Below are 22,015 nucleotides of genomic sequence, written 5' to 3' on the forward strand. Positions count from 1 at the left end.
TTTTTTTGGTTGATTGTGAGGCTTGAATTCTGAGTGTGGGCACTATCCCTCAGCTCTTCAGCTCAAGGGGAGCACTCTACCACTTGAGCTACAGTGGCTACTTCTGCTCTTCTGGTGGTTAACTGGAAAATAAAAGAGTCTCACAGACTTTACTGCCCAGGCAGGATTTCAGCCTCCTGAGTAGCTAGGATTACAGGCCTGAGCCACCAGTGCCTAGCTCAGAGATGACTTTTTTTTTTTAAGTTTCCATTCTGAAGGTAAGTGCAAACATTAACTATAAATTTAAGACCTTTCCCTCTTAACAGAAAAGTTACCAAATTAATAGGTTAAAATTGATTTACCATCATAACAACCTTAGGAAGTAATCAAGTAGCTCAGAAAGTTTTATAATTACTGGTCTAGTCTAGTTTTAATTGCAGTTCACTTTGCTTACAGACTATATATAATAGCAAGAATTAATGTATTTTTCTATATTATATCCCAGCCATCAAAAGAGTTTTATTCCCTCATCTTGGAAGATAGTAAGTACCTTTACCACAATGGAAATTTGTTCTGTTTTGCTGCCTGCAGATCAAGCTCTCTATATGTGTATCTTCAATTGCATAACAAAACAGTTAAGGATGTCAGGGAAGCCAGATGAAGAAGACTGCTTACTAGTGTTGTGTGATATCTAAACCTTGTGCCTTAAGCAGCAATGTCATCTTGGGAGAGTGTTCTACTTTTTTTTTTTTTGCATTGTTTGAAAATAAACAAACCCCTAGTTATCTTATTCACTGACCTAGTAAACACAAATGAAGTAAAAATTTCCATTAGCTGCAATAGAAATTAGAACATCTTCAATACTCTCTGGAATACCTGCATCTTTGCTGTCAGAGTTCTTCCTACTCCCCCCGCCCCATTCCTTTTTGCTCCATCCCCTTTATCTTCCTTGCTGATTCCCAACTCCATTGTGGCTGTCATGCCTCCCTGATGCCTGGAATAGTGCCTTGTTGCCATGGAAATAATCACTTTTAAAAAAACAATACAATACAATAAAATAAGTAATAATGAAAGCTTAGGCAGCCTGTACCGCAGCCAGGGAGGGAGGGTAAAGCCAGAAATAGACTTACTGACACTGACAAGTAGACCACCAGATTTCCCTTTCTTTGTATCACTTTCACATTCTTGTATGTCCTCTCAGATGATACCAGACAGCAGGCAAACTGTGACTAAAGAAAATACCAAAGGCATGGTGAGACAATGGAACCTTTTCTGTGATGATTCAAAATCAGACATGGCACAGCACCCCCAACATTCAAGATACGTTAGCTCTTATAATATCCTAATCAGAGTTCTCACAATCAGGACCAAACTGGTATCTAATTTTTATTTTTTATTGTATTATTCACATATAATACTTAAATCTATTCATTTTGTCTATCCCTTAGCAGGAAGCAGTTACTGCAGGAATAACTTAACCGCATTATAGACAGATGACAGACAGACAGCATAAGAGCCACTGGAATGTGCAATTTGGATCTTATGAAAAGCACAGAGTAACAATGGTACAAATGGAAAGCCTTTTCACTAAAAATTATACATGCTCATAGGTTTTGCCCTCTAGAGACTTCTAAAACAAGATACACAACAAAAATACACTTAAATGTAATCAAGTAGTAAGTAAATTCACTTTTCACACTTGACTTTTATTACTTCAGTCATGATAATCCCATATTAATTGTGTAGTAATTGGAATAAATATGTCTCTAAATTCATAATAATATACTATTGTTCAAATTCTTTTGTAGAGAATAAGAAGTTTCTGTAGATCTTTAGAGGAAATTCCAAGAAACTTTCTGGGCATAGAAAAGCAAGCAAGCATATATGTGTGTGTATATATATATATATATATATATATATATATATATATATATGTATATGTATGTATATATACATATATATGATGAAAATCAAGACTTTAACTGCTTGGAAAATGTCTTGAAGTGGGTTAATGAAGTGTCTGAAAGCTAATAGTCATTTCCTCAAAAAGTATTTAAGTGTATTGGTGGCCAGGGGTGATTAAAATGATAGATATGACCTCTTTTGGACTAAAATATCCCCTCCAGATATTACAGTCGACTGAGTATGGCAAATTATTAAATGAAACTGTAGTCCATCATAATTAATGCTGCATTAGCAATATACAGAAGCAAGACTTATGGCGATAGATCATATTTTAAGTTCATCTCTGGATAGTTTAATAAATGTTTAATGATTAAATGATTTAAAGAACATACCTGGTTAAGAAGTAACTTGGGTGATAATGAGAAGACAGGTGCAGGATTATTCTCTGTCCCTCAGATTATGCAAACCCACCATAGGTAAAGACTAGGGAATGGTACAGTAACAATTCTTGAGACCACTAGAAAATGTCTACCTGAGAGAACACCCAAAGATGTAAGGATGAAAGGATGAAAATAAACATACAGTAAATGAAGCTGTGCTTACAATAGAGGAGTGGGCAGTTAAAGCAAAGGAAACAAGGCAAATAAAGAAAAAGTTGCATAAAAGGATAATTAGAATATAAAATCTGTGGAGCAAGACTGTTTAAACTGAAAGAGAGATATTGTAGTTTTAACACTCAAAGATAAATAAGACTAAACTACCTTTCTAGTATCCTTTTCCAGTGAGAGGAGATTTCCATGAGAATGGAGATTGCACTGTTCCTCCTGAATATTTATTGAACACCCACTGTGTTCTAACTGCACAAACTCTCACTGCTATGCTAATAAAAACCTTAGGAATGGATAGAGATGACAGAATTTGGAAACGATGGGGCAAGGTTGAGTGGAAAGGTAGGTGGTTTTAATCAGTCAAAAGGCATTTATTGGGCCTCTATACAAACATGGCTACAAAGCATTTAATTAGCCTGTTTGAATAGTGACAAAGAATTCAATGGTTTAGGCTGAACTAGTGGTTCATACCTATAATTCCAGCTGCTTAGAAGGTTGGTATTACAAAGATTATGGCTGAAGAATAGGCCAGGAAAAATATTGGCTACTGAGATTTGTCTCCCACATCTCAAACAAACTAGACCTGGTGGTTCATGTCTGTAATCCCAGCTAAGTGTGAGGCGTGGTAGTAGGACTGTGGTTTGAAGCTGTCCTGCCAAAATGTGAAACCCTATTGTAAAAATAACTAAAAAATAAAAAAAGGACTGGGACTATGGCTGAAGTTGTACATCATGATTAAAATATAAGGCTATGAGTTCAAATCTCCTAGTATCACCAAAAACAGAAAGAACAAGAAGAAGAGGGGGACAGGAGGAAAAAGAGAAGGAAAACAATAGCTTCATTAGGAAATAGGAGATAAGTGAGTAAAAAATAATAATACACACATAACCATATTTAAATAATTTACAGGTTATAATAGAGATTTAAATAATTTACAGATTATAGTAGAGATTTAAACAATGCCATCTAATTGACTAGATGATTCTAAGAAGTTGAAATATGATAGAAGTTTACTTAATATATGGAAATAAATGGAAAGTTGTCATGCACTAACAAACAGGTTTTGGTTTCAATAGACTGTACATATGCAGGTGGTTCCTTATGGTGATATTACTGGAGAAACATTGTAGGAATCTTAGCTTGTGGTTAGCTGTATATTCCATGATGTTCACTCAATTGCAGTTCAGAGAGCATCTGCCTATCTTTAAGAAAAGAATGGCTGTAAGTAACATTAAATAAAGAAAGGAAGAGTAATGAAGTGTCTCTCTGTCAAGCTAAGGTGACTCTGCCAATTTTCATTAAGAACTGAGACTTAAGGAGAACTGCAGTCAGAAGCATGGAGGATAGATCACAAACAAGGTGCAACCATCAAGATAAATTCAGAGATCTTTGCAACATCCATGGGAAAATTACATTTTAAATTGGAGTTAAGGCAATGCTAAAGACGGCTATCCAATGGAATAGATGAAACAAGGGAAAGAAATGGGAAAGATAGGAAATCCTGGAGAGGTAGAATTCTAGTGGCTAAATAGAGCATTTCGAAGGAGAGCAGGTTCTCAATTTATGTTCAGGGAACACTCCTAATCTGGAGAAGCAGAGTTAGGAATTGCTAGTGAAAAGGCAATGATTAGAGTCATCAGAAAAAAAAATGAGTTCATCTAAAGTTTTTAGTGAAAACAAACTTTTAGGTAGGGCTGGCTGTGACAGTGCATACCTATAATATCAGCTACAAGGGAAGCAGGATCACAATCACAACATGTAAGCAGAAGTACAAGACCATACATGGAAAATAAACTAAATGCAAAAGGATTTGGGATATAGCTCAAGTGGGAGAGAATTTGCCTAGCAATTATGAGGCCCTGAGTACAAACCTGAGGACAACACATATGCAGGTAAAAAAGCCTTCAGCCAGGGTAAGCCATGAGAGGTAAAAGGCCTAAGAAATCCTTTGATACATGGAAAGATGGACACATTTGCTCCTCATCAAGGTCCTGTGGTCTATTTGCCCATATAGATAATTTAGGATGGCCCACAAATGATGTTAAACACAACCAAATGGCTCTTGGCTGGAAAAGTGTTCCCATTCCTGCTAGATATAAACAAAGACAAAAAAAATCAGTAAAGAAAACCAAAAAAAAATTCTATAACACTGAGACTACTGTAGATAAATTGCCAATGTTTTCCTTATTTCTTTTATTATTAACTTCTGATATTGTATTAGCAAGGGAAAAAAAGACACCCACATACATACCATTCGCCTAGGAGGCACAATTGGCAATCCACTGATAACCATCTGCTTGAAGTGTTAGAGAGGGGACTAATCACATCCAGATGACTTATCTAACATTCATGTGGACTGAATGATTGCCTCACTTATTGAGTGATTGGAACCATAAAATCAGAATGATAATATATCAGAGCTTTCTCAAGAGTGGTTAACATAGATCTAGCCTTCAAAAGAACTTATTTGCTAGAGTCTTATTTATTCCAAGTCTATATTCACATTTCAGATGCTTGAGGAAGAAAAAGAATTTGGCCATCTGTTAAAACACTATAAAATGTCATTCTAAGAGCAGAAGATCAAAAGAGAATGCTAGATGATCTCTTATTGTTATTGGTGTTCCTGCTCAAAATTTAAAGATTAATAAATGACAGGAAATTTTCTAATCTATTGGTCTCTCTATAATAACTTCTCAGTCAAAGGTGTTTTGAAGCCTATGAACTTAAATATTATCTTTATATTCCTAGGACAACTCTTAATTTTAAGTTACAACCTAATAGCTCACAGTTCTCCTTAGCATTGTGGGTATCTCAAGGATACTTTAAACTTGGAAGGACCAAGTCCTGATGTCCAGCTGCTCCCATACCAAGCTTCTCCCTCATTGGTTATGGCACCAATCATTATAACCAGAAATATAAAATTCATCCTGTTCTCTTCTCTCCTTTTACCTCCTACCTTAATCCATCACCATCATATCTACTCAATCTCTAAAATGCATAAGGAATTCATTCACACATCCCTATATATCCTATTTCCAGACTTGCATCATATTTTATTATTCAGAGCAGTCCCCTTCCTCTAATGGTTATCAGCTTTCTATAGTTGCATTCGTTCAAACATCAGAAATGGTCTGCTTTTGCCAGTCCTGGGCCTTGAACTCAGGGCCTAGAAACTATCCCTGAGCTTCTTTTGCTCAAGGCTAGCCTCTACCACTTGAGCCACAGCACTACTTCTGATCTTTTCTGTTTATGTGGTACTGAGGAATCAAACCCGGGGCTTCAATGCATGCTAGGCAAGCAAACCACAGTCTATGACTACGCCACATTCCCAGCTCCAGAAATGGTCTCCTTATGACATAAATTACACTGTGTCACATGCATACTTGATACTTTTTGGTTTCCCTTTGCACTTAAAATAGAGCCCAAAGTCTTTTTTGTGATTCATGATACACATGCCTGATTTCTGTTTATTAGTATACTTACACTCTGTGTCTTGTCTCATGCCTTCTCTCATTTGATTTCAGCTATAGTCTCCACACTTCCTAAACATAGCAATTCTGTATTCTACCTGGAATGGGCTCTACTTCTGAATCTTTGTATAGTTAATTCTGTGTCAACATATAGGTCACATCTCTAAGGCTATTTCTTTGAATATGTCTAACTTCATCATCTAGTTAACTGGCACCACTCTTCTCCCCACTCCGTTATTTTTTATTATGTACACGTGTTTAATTATCAATAGGAAATAAAAAGTAAAAATTTACAGTGATTGAGAAAAGGTCAGAAAGTGGGATAGGAAGAGTAATACTGTATAATCAGAATATCCTAATAGCTTACTGTAGGTTCCAATGATAGAGTTTTTCTTTTATAGTTGAAATACAAAGAAGTCATAGAAGATCCCAGGAAGATAACATTATATATCAGAAAATTCAATGTACTCCACCATTAGGATTTCTATCACACATTTAATTTCTTCTGTACAAATAAGCTCATTGTTTGTTTACTTAGGGACATTTTAATTTGGAATAGCATTTTTATTTGCATTTGCCTGTTCATTATTGTCTTTCTTGCTAGCACATGATGTCTCTGCATGTAATTCTATGTCCATTTTACTCTCCTTGAGTTTCCATTCCCTAGTACAACCATGGAAGTTCTGTAATAAATATTATTGAATGAATGAGTAGGAAGGATAACTATATTGAAGAATATGGCAAGGTGACAAGAAATATTCTGTACATATGAAGAAAATCACATAAGAGGAAAGTGATAGTAAGTCCTACTGTGAGACAGATAAACTTTGAAAGTCTCCATTGACTAGAAGCTATAGGTTTTGCTGTTGTACTGACTCCTGCCCTTGGTGAAATTTTAAGAAGCATCATTGCCCAAATATTTATTGTTCTTTAATCAGGAGGAAGCAAGGAGCTGTTGAAGGCACATGAGATAATAAAAAGTTTAAAGTAAATTGATTTATTTTTTTCCTTATCTACTGTTTCATTGGTATCTTGAGAAGAATTTGTTTCAAACTAAGCAATTATTTACAGGGTGACAGCCTTACAAGAAAGACACATTTGTACATGAAAAGAGTCCCTTGGACAAGAATTTGGAGGAAAAAAAATAGCTAAAAATGAAATGACTTCAATCACTGTCTTCAACTGCTTTTTGAAAGCAATATTTCAATTATTCATGAAAATGAAGCTCTTAAATCAAAACTTCACTTTTATTGCTTAACTACTTATTCTTTGTGATATAAATTTCTTTATCGGTGAATCACGTAACAATTTTAAGTAAGTAGGAACAAATCATTTTTAGGAATTAAGATTTTGACAGTAAGGGAAATAGTAAGGTTTTGATGATAGTAATAAGTAACAGTTTGAGATTTCTTTTCTCTTCAAGGATTCTGACATGCTTTCCAGGGCTTTCAGTACTCATTTGTTAATAATAAGCAGTGCTCATCTCGAGTAAGCAAAACATAAATGAGATACAAACTGAGAATATTTTCAGCAGGCCCAGTTTCTGTGAAATATGCCATTTGGTACCGAGAGCTACCAGTTACCTGAAATAATCTATCTTAGGATCGTCAGAGAATAGTATTTGGTCAAAGGAAACAGTACAGTCTTTTTAACTCACCAAGATACTTCAATGTTAATTTTCCAGGTTCTGATTTCAGTCTTCCATTTGTGTTTAATGCACAACTTTGAAGTGTTCCAATGCAAACTTTACATGTTTCAAAATGATACCAGATTGCATTGGAGTTCCTTAGCTAAGCTCACATTTTTCCCTACTGCCACATAACATAAAAAGCACAGAAGAGAAAAAGCCAAGTGAGCATTACTTTTTACTTAATCTTATCACTTTTTCATCTTAAACTCTTGTAACTCTTTCTAAAAAAAATAGGCAGCTGAATATTGCTGTCTCCTAGGTCAAAAGAAATCAAGACAAACTCACCTAAAATCTAGTACTGGGTTTAAAATACAATCAAGATTTTGGTTCACTTCTATAATCATTATTTCTATACCTATTTCAGTGAGAAAATTCAGTGGGTTGCCTATAGCCAGGTGCTGCTGCTTTTAAAATTTTGTGAGCACAGAGCAGTTACTCTATAACTACTGTCATTAATTAGAAAGTAGGCTGGTAGCAGGGTCAGGGCAGATGAAGCCAAGTTTTTTCTAGCAAACCTAGAAAAAGGTATTGTAGTTTTAAGGGTCAAATGGCATTTTTCCCCAGTCTAATGTTTTTAAATACTATCAAAGCATATATCAAAATCTGCTTCAGTCAACACCTATTAAATTGTAAAAGCTAACCTGTGGGAGAGAGGGGACTTTCTGTCACTTGAACATCAAGATGAAGCATTAAAACATTTCTAGGCAAATATCCAAGTAACATAGAACATTAGAACTAGAATTAGCATAATGTTTTTAACCATCATGGTAAATACCATCTGCATCCTGCATTTATCATTGGAAAAGCGATAGACATTCTTTGAGTGAGATTCAAGGTCTACTGTGCCGAAGAAATAAGCATCTTGCAAAATCCAGATAAACTGCCACCCTGAGCATAACTTACATACACTACCAGATATTCTGACTCACACATGGGCTGCAGACCTGGGAAGACCCATAAAGAAAAAATGCTTTGGATGTGCTAACAAAGAAGCTCTTGATTCTTCTAGTCAATTATATCTGTACTTGATCCCAAGTCTGAGGAGGAAAGTGTAAAGTATGAAAGAATGCAAATTCACAAAGTTTCCATATACAAAACCCATGAGATCAAGCCAGAAACCAGTTGTGCCTGTAATCATAGCTACTTAGGAGGCTGGGATCTGAGGACTGACATTCAAAGACAGCCCAAGCAGAAAAAGCCTGTGAGACTGCTATCTCCAATTAACCAACAAAAAGCTATAAGTAGAAGTGGGACTCAAGTGGTGGAGCACTAGACTTGAGTGAAAAAAAGCTAAACAAAATCTCAAGGCTAAGTTCAAGCTCTACTATCAGCGCACACACACACACACACACACACACACACACACACGACACAAGATCATGCCATTAACAGATCCTTGTGCTTTACTTTGTGAAAAATTATAATAGCTGACAATAGGATTGGTATTGCGTGTCTATGAAACAAAATCAAATGTTCTTCCCTCTGCTACGATTTAGCTGGTTCATGTGGGAAGATAAGACCTGAGGTTGGGGCTTGAGTAATTACAAAAGGCCCAAAGGAAAGAGCAAAAGAGAAAACTCCTGCCTTTTCTTCTTCATATGAGCTAGAATGAGTTAACCTCGCAGGTAAGCAGAGGCCAGATAAGAAAGTGGGGCAAAGGTTTGTGTTTCACTAAATTAAGTAGTTCTGAACAGGCTTGGCTCATAGCTATCCAAACCTATGTTGTATACTTTGCTGTCTGAGTAACAAAAATATTGTCTATGCAATAATTTACAGTACGAAAGAACCAAAAATAAAGGAGAAAGACACCATGGATTTAAGGAGTAGAGTCAAACAGTAACAATAAAACTCCTGGAAGCAGACACACCCAAGTTCTGATCTCATTGTTCACTCACTCGCCATCATGATCAAGAGAGGATCTTAAATTCTCAGAGCCTCTCTATCTTTACTTGTTAATATATCTCACCATAGGGTAGTTCACACAAAGTAAATAAATAATTTTCACAGTATCTAGGATATAACAACCATTTGACTGCATTCCCTATTAAGTTTTGAAAGGCTCATTTTTCTTCCTCACAGTGTTTGATGTCCAAGTCAGAGTGAGTAGAGTCAGCCTTCAGTACCATTGAGAATTGGTACCAGGTCTGCAGAGGGCAGCAGATGTGAGAATGTCCCTTATCTAAAATAGCACGGTGTTTATATTCTATGCATCATTTTATAGATTTTAAACCATCTTTGTTTGCTTACAATACTTAACATAACATAAAAGTTATATGAAGAGTTGTTGTACCACCTAGGAAATAATGACAAGAAAAAAAAAAAAAACCCACCAGTACGCCTACAATGTTTTCTGAATATTTTCAGTCTTGCAGATACAGAGAGCTGACTGGTAATAACTCTAACACAAATCATTTTAAATTATTAAAGTCTACATAATAACATTTACCATTTTTGATTTATTACCTTTGTGTACAGAGAAACTATATTTATTTATAACGATCCTGCACTCCTCCTCTTTGAACAGCTCACTTAAAATTGTGAACAAGAATTTGTGTACTGCAATGGAATATTAAAGCCTCCAAATATTTTTCTTAAGGTATAGTCCTTGTTTCTGAATGCATTGACAGAAGTAACAAGAAGCTTTTCCCCCCTAAGCTGTAGAGCAGCAAGCTAACAGGGTAAAATTATGCTGAGTCTAGGATTATTAGAGCCTAAATTAGGAACTTTCACCTATTATTATAGTTTTAATTGATTTAAAAATGTTAGTATACAAAAGGATAAACTGGCAATTTTGTAGATTAGGCTGGCTATATTTTAGGAACCACTGGTATTTACAATTTGAATTAAAATGGTAAAGATTTCTAAATCTACTATTTTCCAAGATAAGCTTTAGTCGGGCTATTAAGTAGGTTTTATAGTAATATAAAGCTAGTTTATACAGCAGTCATTCATCAACATGCAACTCTAATTTACTGTGTACTCTTAAATTTAATATTTAATGATGCCTGTGGTGTAAATTGTAAACAGACTGGAGACACATAACATTGGATAGAATACATACTCACATATGTGCTGCTCTCTTATATATTCTTTTAGAAATATGAGCTGGGTGCTAGTGACTCACACCTGTAATTCTAGCTACTCAGGAGACAGAAAAGTTCCTGAATCTCTTTTTTTCCCCTTCAGTTTATCTTTTTTTATTGTCAAGGTGATGTACAGAGGGGTTAAGTTACATAAGTAAGGTAATAATTACATTTCTTGTCAAACTTATTACCCCTTCCCTTATTTTTCTCCTACTTTCCCTCCCCCACCACAAGACAACATATTGTCTTGTGAATATCACCGTTGCATTGGTTCCCCCCTTGTCCTTTGTCTCAACATTCTCTTGTTCCCCATCCCTTCGCTAATTCAAATAAATATATATACAATACCAGGGTATCAAAATCAAATACAGTGACAACAGGGGATATACCATATGGGGAAGAACATACAAAAGAAATAAAAAAGATATAGTACATTAAAAATCTCATCTCCAATTGTGGCTCTAATGGTAAAGCACCGCCCATAAGCAAAAAAGCTAAGGAATAGTGCATAGACCCTGAGTTCAAGCCCCAGTACCCACAAGGGAGAAGGGGAAGGAGATGGGAAAGGGGAAGGGGAAGGAGAAGGGAGATGATTAACTATTAAATACTATATCAAAGTCAATAATTATTTATCAACTTTTAGTATGTGAATAAAGCCAGGGCTATGAACTCAGGCATGCCAAACTAAAGCAAACAATAAATAAAACTAAACTGAAACAAAAACTATTTAAATCATCTTAAATTTATCCAATGTAAATGACTGGTGATTCTAATTTGTCCTCACTGCTTTTTTGTGCAGGAACACAGGGAGAAATAAAAAGACTTCAGTAAAGCAATTTCTTTTATACTTTATTAGTAATATCACTCTTCTCTTTTCCCATCACCTTAAAAGTTGACGTCAAATACAGCAAAAGGAAAATTGTTTGTGTTCAAATGTAGTGAACGTGCTGCAGAAATTACCCATGCCTGGCCCTGCTCTGTGCTGCACAAATCATTTAGCAACTTGATCTAGCAGTCCTGAAATGTCTATTAACTTAATAACTATTACAGAAAATATTTTGAAACTGATGGAATTTGAGAGTGGGGATGAGGAGTGAAGATAATATTGCCGTTACTGGAATATAAATATAGGATCCACTTCAAAAACACTGGAAGTGGGAAAGAGAGGAATTGTCCTCTACTTACATCTGTGTTGCTTAAATCAATTTTCTATTATTTGTTTGCTTAGGATAAATAACTAAATCTCAAAACAGGAAAGAACATTTAGAGTTTAGCCATCCAAGATAGCCAGAGTATTACAGATAAAATGAGACCTATTATAGAGAAACTCAGAAAAGGTGATTTTTTTTGAACAACTCATTGAAATATAAAATTTATTCCTAAATTTAAAAAAAACTATTTGCCCCCAAATGAATTATCTTGTCTGCATTTCAGATAAATGTAATCTTCTACAATGAACAGAAATCCTTAGGCACACATGAGTCATAAATGATAGCCATGAGTTTTTAAGGATCTCTCTGTATGCGTTCACTTTATGTTCATCACTTGTAGCATAAGAATTCTTGTAAAATAAGCATTATTATCTAACAGGTGATGAAAATGAAGATCAGAAAGTATATATGACTAATGTCATAACAGCTACTGAGCTGAAGATATATAAGCATAGCAACTGTTAATATATAAAATATTATATAATATATGTCAAATATATTATATAAAAATATATAGATATATGTAAGAATAGTCAAGTGTTGCTTTTTCTCTCTTCTTTCTTTTTATGGCCTTTTGTCTGTTTATATAATATATAAAATATTTTATTTTGTTCATATGAAATAGATATAATATATAATACTCATAATATATAAAATATATAAGCATAGTCAAGTGTTTGCCTTTTCTTCTCTTTTCTTTCTTTCCTTACTCTTATGGGTTTTGTTTTGTTTGTTTCTTTGCTTAATTTTTGCTATTAGCATGGCTTAAACTCAGGGCCTGGGCAAGGTCCCTGAACCTCTTTGTGCTCAAGGCTAGTGCTCTACCATTTGAGCCAGAACCCCATTCTGGCTTTTTCTGAGTAGTAATTGGAGATAAGAGTCTCATGGGCTTTAATGCGTAGGCTGGCTTCAAACCACAATCCTCAGATCTCTTGAGAAGCAAGGATTACAAGCATGATCCCCGGGTGCCAGGTTCCTTTATATTTAATGGGGTCTCTGTTGTATGTTGCCTAAGCTGACCTTGTACCTTGTACTCCCAGGCTCAGGACTTCCTCCTGCCTTATGCTTCCAAGTGTCCAGGACTACAAATATGTATCAGTCACCATACCTGGAGACCAAGATTTTAATTTTTCACTGTTTTATGCTATCTGAAGAACCCCTTTTCCACATCTTGTCTCAGAAATCCTTGGTTAAAATTGCTGGAAATAGAGCCAACAGTCTACCTAACCCATTTAAATCTGACATACATGATGTTTAATATTTTTCTTTTAAATTATAGGTGTAGAAGCAGGCTTTCTTCTTTTTTTAATTTAATTTTATTGCTAAGGCGATGTACAGAAAGGTTACAATTACATGCATGTTAGTGAGTACATTTCTTGTTGAACATTGTTACACCTTCCCTAGTTTTTCTTCCCCCCAACCCCAAATTGTAAAGTTCATTTCCAACATTGTCTTGTGAGTATCACTGTTACATTGGTTTGCCCTTTGTCCTTTGTCTCACCATTTTGTTGTTGAAAGTAGAAGGGAGGGAGGCAGGGAGGCATAGACAAAGACAGCTATCTAAAATGGATAAAGAAAGAGAAAACTCTTCTGGTTATTCTGTAAGTGCCTTTACTTTCCAAGACATGCCTTTTCTTCTTTTATGCACAAATATGTGAGTGTTGCCTACTTACTTCACATTCTAAATGACAAACTAAGTTGAATATGTCCAAGCAAGCTGGATATGTCCCATTTCAGGACAGCCCTGAGAGAACACAAGCAAATCTTAATTGACATATGACATTCAGACCCTGAACTCAGAATGCACAGACATGTCTGTACCAAACCTACAAGTGTCAGGCATCATCAGGCATGGTATGTGTGTTCTGGTTTTGCCTAAAGGAGACAGTCAAAGACTTTGAAAAGTTGTAAACAGGTTGATTTTTGCTAGGAACAAGCTTACTTGAATTACTCTGTAAAAACATTCAAGTTTAGGCCCTTACATACCATAAAGGACAATTCTTGATCTCAACAGAAAAAAACAGAGACTGTATGACCTGCTTCTACAACATCTGCTAATAGGAAGATGTTTCTCATGGGTTTCTCACAAGGGCTCAACCACTCAGGGCTGAGCCAGTCTCAGAGAAGCTAATTGTCAGTTTGACTCTGACTGTACCCCAGGCTTATTTTTAAAATATTATTAAAAATTATTCCATCTCATTTTTTTGCTAGCACTAGGGCTTAAATTAAGGGCCTTTTGCTCCTTTGGATTTCTTGCCCCTGGCTAGCTGAGTCGTACCTGTAGCCTTGAGTTTTGTTAATTAATTGATGATGGAGTTAAAATTTTTTCTGCTGGGCTAGTTTCTAACCACGATCTTCCAGGTCTCAGCCTCCTGGGTAGGATTCAGTCATGACCAACTTGTGCCAAGCTAATGTCAATAAACTTGAAGGACATGAGATAATTATGGTGAGGGTATGTTCCTGTGGAATGGGGTGGGGGGCTCTGTGGGCAGCATCTAGTGGACACAGAACATTCTTCTACCTGTGTAAGTGAGGAAATATAGATGCTGAGACACTGTGGAGACTATAAATCAAAACTGAGGATATTCAAGAGTTGAAGATTTCATGGCAGATCAATCAGGACAGAATGAGGTAGCATTGCTTTAAAAATAAAAAATAAAATGGGACACATGATGATGGACAACACAGTAGGAGGTTCTAGGAATTTCAAATCTACCAATGAAGAGACCAGATTAGCCTGCTTTTTTCCTATGTTGAAAAGCTGACATTAAGGCCACATCTAGAGACACTGATCTAGAAGCCCTAATGCTAGGGCTTAAACTCCCCAAATGCAATGGGTGAGTTGTCCCATTTTGGACAGTCAAACACTGTTGTTGGTGAGATGAGGAAGGAAGAGCTGCATCCCAGGGTTCATAAATGGTGTTAGAGCAGTAGGTCTGCAATGTCAGCATCCCACTTTGTTATACTAAGTCACTGGTCTCCATTGACAGATGCTCTGATTCAGCAGCTCCAAGACCTAGTCTAATTGTCCACATTTTCAATAGGCTCCTCTGAGATTGAGAATAACACTTGAAGGACTAGCCCAACATAACCACTAATTAGCTTTGGTTTCAAAAGTTCAGAGATTTCTTTTTCTATAACTCATTCTACACTGACCTACTGATGTTCACTATTTGGGAAAGCATTGTGGACCTTATTTACCACTTCAAGACTAGATATCTTGTGGCTGGGATGGTGGCTCAGTGGTAGAGCGCTTGTCTTGCATGCCTGAGGCCCTGGGTTCAATTCCCAGCACCACATAAGCAAAAAGAAAAAAGCCAGAAGTGGCGCTGTGGCTCAAGTGGTAGAGCGCTAGCCTTGAGCTGAAGAGCTGAGGGACAGCGCCCAGGCCCAGAGTTCAGGCCCCATGACCAGACCCAAAAAAAAAAAAAGACTAGATATCTTTAGTCAGAATAATATCCAGAAGGATGAATAATGTAAAAACCAAGAAATCCAGTTAAACACTATTGCCAATGTAAGCAGAAATATCCCCAAATAGTCATTGGTCAAAATGTCAAACACTGATTTCAGGTAGAGGTGGAGCTGAATGTTCCTGTTAAAATGAGTTCTGTATAATATTTCATTTTCTGAAATTCTCACTTCCCAGTTTACCTTTCTAGAATCTACAAATGTAAGACATCTGTGAGAAGCTTTTATCCTTATGCTTCATCTTTGCCTATTTTAAAGGTGATATACAGAGAGGTTACAGTTACGTGTCAGGTAAAGATTGTACTGATTTTTGGACAATGTCACTTATTCCCTCATTCTCTCCCAGTTTTTCCCTCCCATCCCTACCCATAAGTTGTATAGTTCATTTTCAACACTTTCTATTTTTTAGATGTATTATTATTATTGCTGTTGTTGTTGTTAGTGATGCCGGTTTCCTTGAACATAGCAAAAGTATTAGCCAAAACTGCCATTAAAAAGGGGTAAACAAAGGAGACGGCAACAATGCTTGATAAGAAATGTACTCATTACCTTGCTCATGTAACTGTAACCCCTCTGAACAGTATTTTTGCAATAAAAACTTATTAAAACTATGAGCCACAGCAAGCACTAGTTTAAGCATAGTTGTATTTGCTTTCTCCTGAGTTTTTGGTATAAAATTCAAAGAAGCAGGATCAAGAGATGTGGCTCATACCAACAATCTCAAGTACATGAGGCTGGGGACAAAATCACTGCTTACCCTAGGCCAACTACGTAAAAAGCTAGAAAGACTAACAACTCAACTGACAAATTGGATGTAGTATCCCACATTGGTAAGCTTAGCTACACAGGAGACATAAGTAAGAGGATCAAAGTTTATGGCCAGCCTCAGACCAAAAATAGGTAATTAAGTAAAATGTGAACCCCTACTGGAAAATAATTAAAATATAAAAGGGTTGAGGCTATAGCTCAAGTCGTAAAGAACCTATTAATAAGCTCAAGGATCTGAGGTCAATTCCAAGTACCAAAACAGACATTAAAAAAAATTACACTCACCAATTTGACAAACACATAGTATTGAATGTGATACCTAGTCATTAGTGTGTTCAGCAGCAATTGAAGTTCTCTGCAAGATAATTCTAGTAAGTGAGGTCACTTAAGTACTACATGGAAGGACACAAACAGGGAGAATAAAGTGCTCAGGGCTCCATGAAAGAAGAGAACCTCTCAGCATTCCTGAAATTCAGTATCAGAGCCCCTTGATCAGCATTTAGACAATGGAAAGGTTTATTGTCTCCTCTAGCTGAGCTCAGCTCATATTTGGCCAATAAGTACAGAAGTCATTATCTGTGTGTGAGTGACCCAGCTGTGATAATACTCTTTGATATCTCTCTAGGACATTAAGATGTGGAAAGAGTCACAATTTAACTCAAAGCTCTATTATAAAGTTTTGTTAACTTCATTAAATTTCAGGAAATTACTCTTAAGCTGATGAACAAAAACATATGGTGCAGAAACATCCAACCATTTATTTAACAGAGTCATTTTCAAATTAAATAATATTTGTTGCCATATTTGCTCTTCAAAAGAACTATGGGTGGTAGGCCAAGCAGGCCTGGGTAATCCTGTTTCATAGATGGGGAAATTCTTTGGCTGCTAGTGCTTCACTCCCATAATCCTAACTACTCAGAAGGCTGAGAGCTGTGGTATTGTGGTTCAAAGCCAGCCCAAGCAGAAACTCTGTGGGACTCTTAATCTCCAATTAACAGCAAAATACCAAGTTGGAGATGTGGCTTAAGTGGTAGATACCAAGAGAAAGCAAGTGTGAAGCCCTCAGATAAAACCCCAGTGGCACCACTCCCCTCCCAAAAAAAGATTATATGGCCCTAAAACATCATAATTCTATTTCAAGGGTCACTTTTGGGGGGGGGGTCACAAAGAGTTTGCCATTATAAAATATAACATTAAAAATACTATTATAAGCCAGGTGCCAGTGGCTCAGGCCTGTAATCCTAGCTACTCAGGAGGCTGAGATCTAAGGATCTCTGTTCAAAGCCAGCCCAGGCAGGGAAGTCCATGAGACTCCTATCTCCAATTAGCCACCAGAAAAAAAAAACTGGAACTGGCGCTGTGGCTCAAGCAGTAGAGCGCTTGCTTTGAGCTGAAGAGCTGAGGGACAGGGCCCAAGCCCAGAGTTCAAGCCCCAGGACAAATAAAAACAAAGAAACAAACAAAAAACTATTATAAAAATCACTGAATTCGCCAAAAGTCACTTTGCAAAATGACAAGTCAGGAACAGTGAAAAGAAAGTCAAAAATATTAACATCACTCATAATAAAAGTTTATAACCATCAAGAAATGTAATCTAGCTTATGAGTGAATAACCATTGTCCCTAAAATCTATGTTTACAGAACTAATTACTTAGAATAGCTACAGGTCAAGCCCACTAAGATAAAGATCAAACAGATTTATATATGTTCTTATTTCCAACAACATTGCATTCTTTGAAATCTTCATAGTAATGTTATACTATAAAAGTTAATGGCTCCATATATCAGATATAAGAAATGTAGCTGCTGCCTCCTGGCTCTGGGAAAAGATATTCTTCCATCCCTTTTACTTTGTTCTTTTTCTTATGAATAATATTGCAAACTAAAGATTGTTTTCCTAAATTAACTAACATAGGTACTATTAGCCCTGACTTGGAAATGTAAGCACAATTTAAAATTGAAATGTTATGAAATGCTTCTGAATTCTGAACCCTCTTTCTACTACAAAGTGTCCAACAGGATTCATGAGTAGTTATTGCTCATTAATGTGCATTAGAGTACCTGCTATGTAAGCAAAGTGCTAAAATTTCCACCAAAAGGCCCTTATCTATGATCAACAAACTTTTTAAAATTTAGAAAATGTGGAATTTTAGTGTGATAATAATAGACCTTTATTTTTCAAGCTCATTATTAATAATGATAGGCAAGTATGGTGAATTAGGAGGCAGAGATGGGGAAGATCAAACTTTTAAGTAATACTAGGGGAAAAAAGTTAGGAAGATCTTCATCTCAAAAATTAAGCCAGGTAGAGTGTTTCACATCTGTGGTCCAAGCTGTGTGGGATGCATAGTTAGGATGAACACAGTCTAGTCTGGCTCAGGCAAATATATAAGATTCTATCTTTAAAATAACCTAAAACCGAGAAAAGATGGAGGCATAGCTCAGGGGCAGAGCAACTAACCTTAAGTTCCTGAGTTCAATTCCTATATTTTAAAATATTTTAAAATGATATTTGATGCTCTGTGTGTATTTAGGAGGACTAGGAGAAAGGAACAGAAGGAAGAAATATAGGGTAAAGAATCTGAAAATATATTTAATCTATTAGAGAGATAGAGAGATAGAGAGAGAGAGATAGATAGATAGATAGATAGATAGATAGATAGATAGATAGATAGATAGATAGCATAAGACATCTTAAGGAAAGCTGTTAAAATATAGTGGCTGTAGGATAAGGAGAAATAGCAATAGAAAGAATTACTCTGAAGTAATATATACATACATGAAGTATTTGGCACAGTTCATATGCATTAAAGAAAATGAATGACGGGATAGTAAAGCAGTCTGTTGGATAGGGGATATCAGCAAGAGGTGGGAGTGTAATTAAGATGGCAAATGAGGTTGAATATGGCATTTAATATACATGCATATAAAAGACCTGTGAAATGTGTTCAAATTGTTTCAATGAGAAAGGAGAAAAAAGCAAAGGCTGACATCTATGGAAATGTAACAACAAAATCCCCTTGTGCAACTAATGTATGCCAATCATACATTTTTAAAAACAAAGATTAGATTCTCTCCATTAAGACTAAATCCCTGCTAAATTCTAAGTTATGTTTTATGTTCAATTACTCAAACCGATGTTATGTCACATTTGAATCCATAGATTTTGTGAGGGATCAATAAGATGCTCTAGGAAATGTTACATGACTATTAGGCTATGTAATATTAAACAGAACTAATTCTCTTGACTTTATTTTTTTCCTCTGTCTCTGCTCTGCAGCCTGTTCTCAATCCTGTTCAAAAAGCCTCTGCTTAATTGGTGTCAAGGATCCAGGCCTGTACAGAAAACTCAGATGGCCAGGGTTGAGTGAGGAGGCTTTATGCAGAGGCCACCAAAAGGCTTTTGCGAGAAGAAAGGAGAAAAGGTTTACTGTAGGACAAATGGTATTTCATCCAACAGTTCCTTGTATTTTACAATCATTTGAGTAGTTCACTACATCTTACTTGAGAGGAATACACAGCAGTTAATGATATTCATTAATGGGCAGGACTAAATGAAATGTCACTGAATAGCATTAGATATCTCAGAATGCAGTTGTATTAAGTTTGAAATGCATTTCAACTTTCTTCCTATGAAGCCTATTTTCCTTTCTAATAATTATTTAACACAGCATTTGCTGAGCACACACATCAGCTGCTCTGCAAACAGAAGCAAGAAATTAGAATGTCTTATACAAGTTGAGTCTCCTTAATTCCAAAATCCAAAAAGTTCCACTCAACACCTTTGAGTGCCAATATGTTATTACAATTCAAAAATTCCACACCATAAAACTTTTGCTTCATGTACAAGAGTATGAAAAATATTTTGTAAAATTACTGTGAAATATAAATGAATTTCATTTAGACGTAAATCCCAACCCCAAGATATTTCATTATGTACATGCACAAAATCTGAAAAATCTCCAAAATTAGAAACTCTCTGGTTCCAATCATTTTGGATCTTGCATGACTTAAAAAATTGGGGCTGGGCAATCCCACTTTTGGGCATTTACCCAAATGTTTACAAACAAAACCACACTAAAGCTACCAGCACAACTATGTTTATTGCAGCATTATTTACCATAGCTAAGATATGGACCCAACCCAGATGCCCCTCAGTAGATGAATGGATCAAGAAAATGTGGTATATATACACAATGGAATTCTATGCCTCCATCAGAAAGAATGACATTGCCCCATTTGTTAGGAAATGGAAAAACTTGGAAAACATTATGTTAAGTGAAGTAAGCCAGGCCCAAAGAAACATAGGTCCCATGGTTTCCCTTATTTGCAATATCTAATAGATGTATGAGTCAAGCGGAAAAGGTCAAATAATGTGATGTCAGGAAAATAATGTTTTTTCTTTCATGCATGTGTTTCTAACACATTTATAAGATTATCTCATTGTTGCTTTGTATGTCCTTCCCCCACAGTATAACCCCTGCTTTTACTATATTTGATGTCAGTATAACTTGTGGAGGAGATGGGGAAAAACCAGTTGTTTAAGGATACAGGTGGACCTGTTGCAACAATGAGAAGTACAAGTTGTCATGTCCAAAAGGAGCTTTACAACGTCGGTGCGGGGGGGTGGGGGGTGGGGGGGGAAAGGGGGAAAGGAGAAGGATTGGGATTGGGGGGGAGGGGGGAGGCTGGGAAGGGATGTGAAGGGTAAACAAAGGAGGAGGCTGCAATGCTTGGTAAGAAATGTATGCATTATCCTGCCCATGTAATTGTAACCCCTCTGTACAGTATGTTCACAAATAAAATTAAATTAAATTAAAAAAAAATTGGGGCTGGGAAGGTGGCTCAGTGGTAGAGCGCTTGCCTTGCATGCCTGAGGCCCTGGGTTCGATTCCTCAGCACCACATAAGCAAAAACAAAAAAGCTGGAAGTGGCACTGTGGCTCAAGTGGCAGAGCCCTAGCCTTGAGCTGAAGAGCTGAAGGACAGTGCCCAGGCCCAGAGTTCAGACCCCACAACCAGACCAAAAAAAAAAAAAAATTATGCCAGAAGTTGACCAAAGGTGGTCTACCTAAGTGTAGAGTTCAAAGATCAACAATATTACAATAAGATAAAAATGTAATTTATTTTCAAATACAATATTGGGCAACAACAGTCTATTGAGTTACAATGTCTCCGTACTTATTCTAAATGATTCCATTAAAAATTCTTTTTATTTTGTGAAATATGGATTAAAATCTAGGCTTTGTACTTAAAAGCAGATGCATATAGGCAAGTGCTTTCCCAATTGAGATACAGATCCAAACCAAACAAAGCCTTTCAAAAGACAAACATCAATATAAAATCAATTCCTCTGAAATAAAATTATATAATAATCTGTGGAAAATACAGAAAGGACTAGAAAATACAGCAAAGTCACAGAAATCTCTGGCAGAAGAGAAGACCATCTCATGGCTTTTAGAGGCCAATTACTTATGGTACCTATAGTCTGAAAGAAAACAAAACAAAGGCCTCTCCTTATGCTTTCCCCTGATCTTAAGTGCTAAAAATAGAACCAACTGTATTTTATTATTTCTTCGAGCATATAACATAGGGAATAACCCTAGCAGAGAACAGCACTCTTCATTGTATAGAGAAAGAACAAGAATATCAGAGATCTACTTAAGATGAAGTACACTCAATTATACACAGTTGGAAGAACATTCACATTTGTAAGTTAGCAGCAGATAGAGAAAAACAGAGTTTCTGTGCAATTAGGAAGTAGATTTATATCAGCGCTTTGTACAGGCTGTGTCAAAGCAGGGTTGTCAAAGCTGTAACCCACCCCATCATTC

General features: G+C 36.2%; 1 protein-coding gene across 10 annotated transcripts in view; it reads right to left on the reverse strand.

The window, feature by feature from the left end:
- Positions 1-22,015, reverse strand: part of Dlgap1 (DLG associated protein 1) — an 882,629-nt gene that overhangs the window by 812,851 nt on the left and 47,763 nt on the right. Inside the window, exon 2 of one of the 10 annotated variants that reach the window (XM_070029505.1) lies at positions 1,114-1,208. The exons of 8 other annotated variants lie outside the window; for them this stretch is intronic. The gene's annotated coding sequence lies outside the window, so the exon portion shown is untranslated. Of the gene's footprint in view, positions 1-1,109; positions 1,209-22,015 lie in introns of all 10 variants that reach the window. One more of the 10 variants, XM_070029503.1, reaches the window with a different exon arrangement.

This window comes from Dipodomys merriami, unplaced genomic scaffold (assembly GCF_024711535.1).
Source record: "Dipodomys merriami isolate MVZ:Mamm:240054 unplaced genomic scaffold, mDipMer1.0.p SCAF_2, whole genome shotgun sequence".
Taxonomy (NCBI): domain Eukaryota; kingdom Metazoa; phylum Chordata; class Mammalia; order Rodentia; family Heteromyidae; genus Dipodomys; species Dipodomys merriami.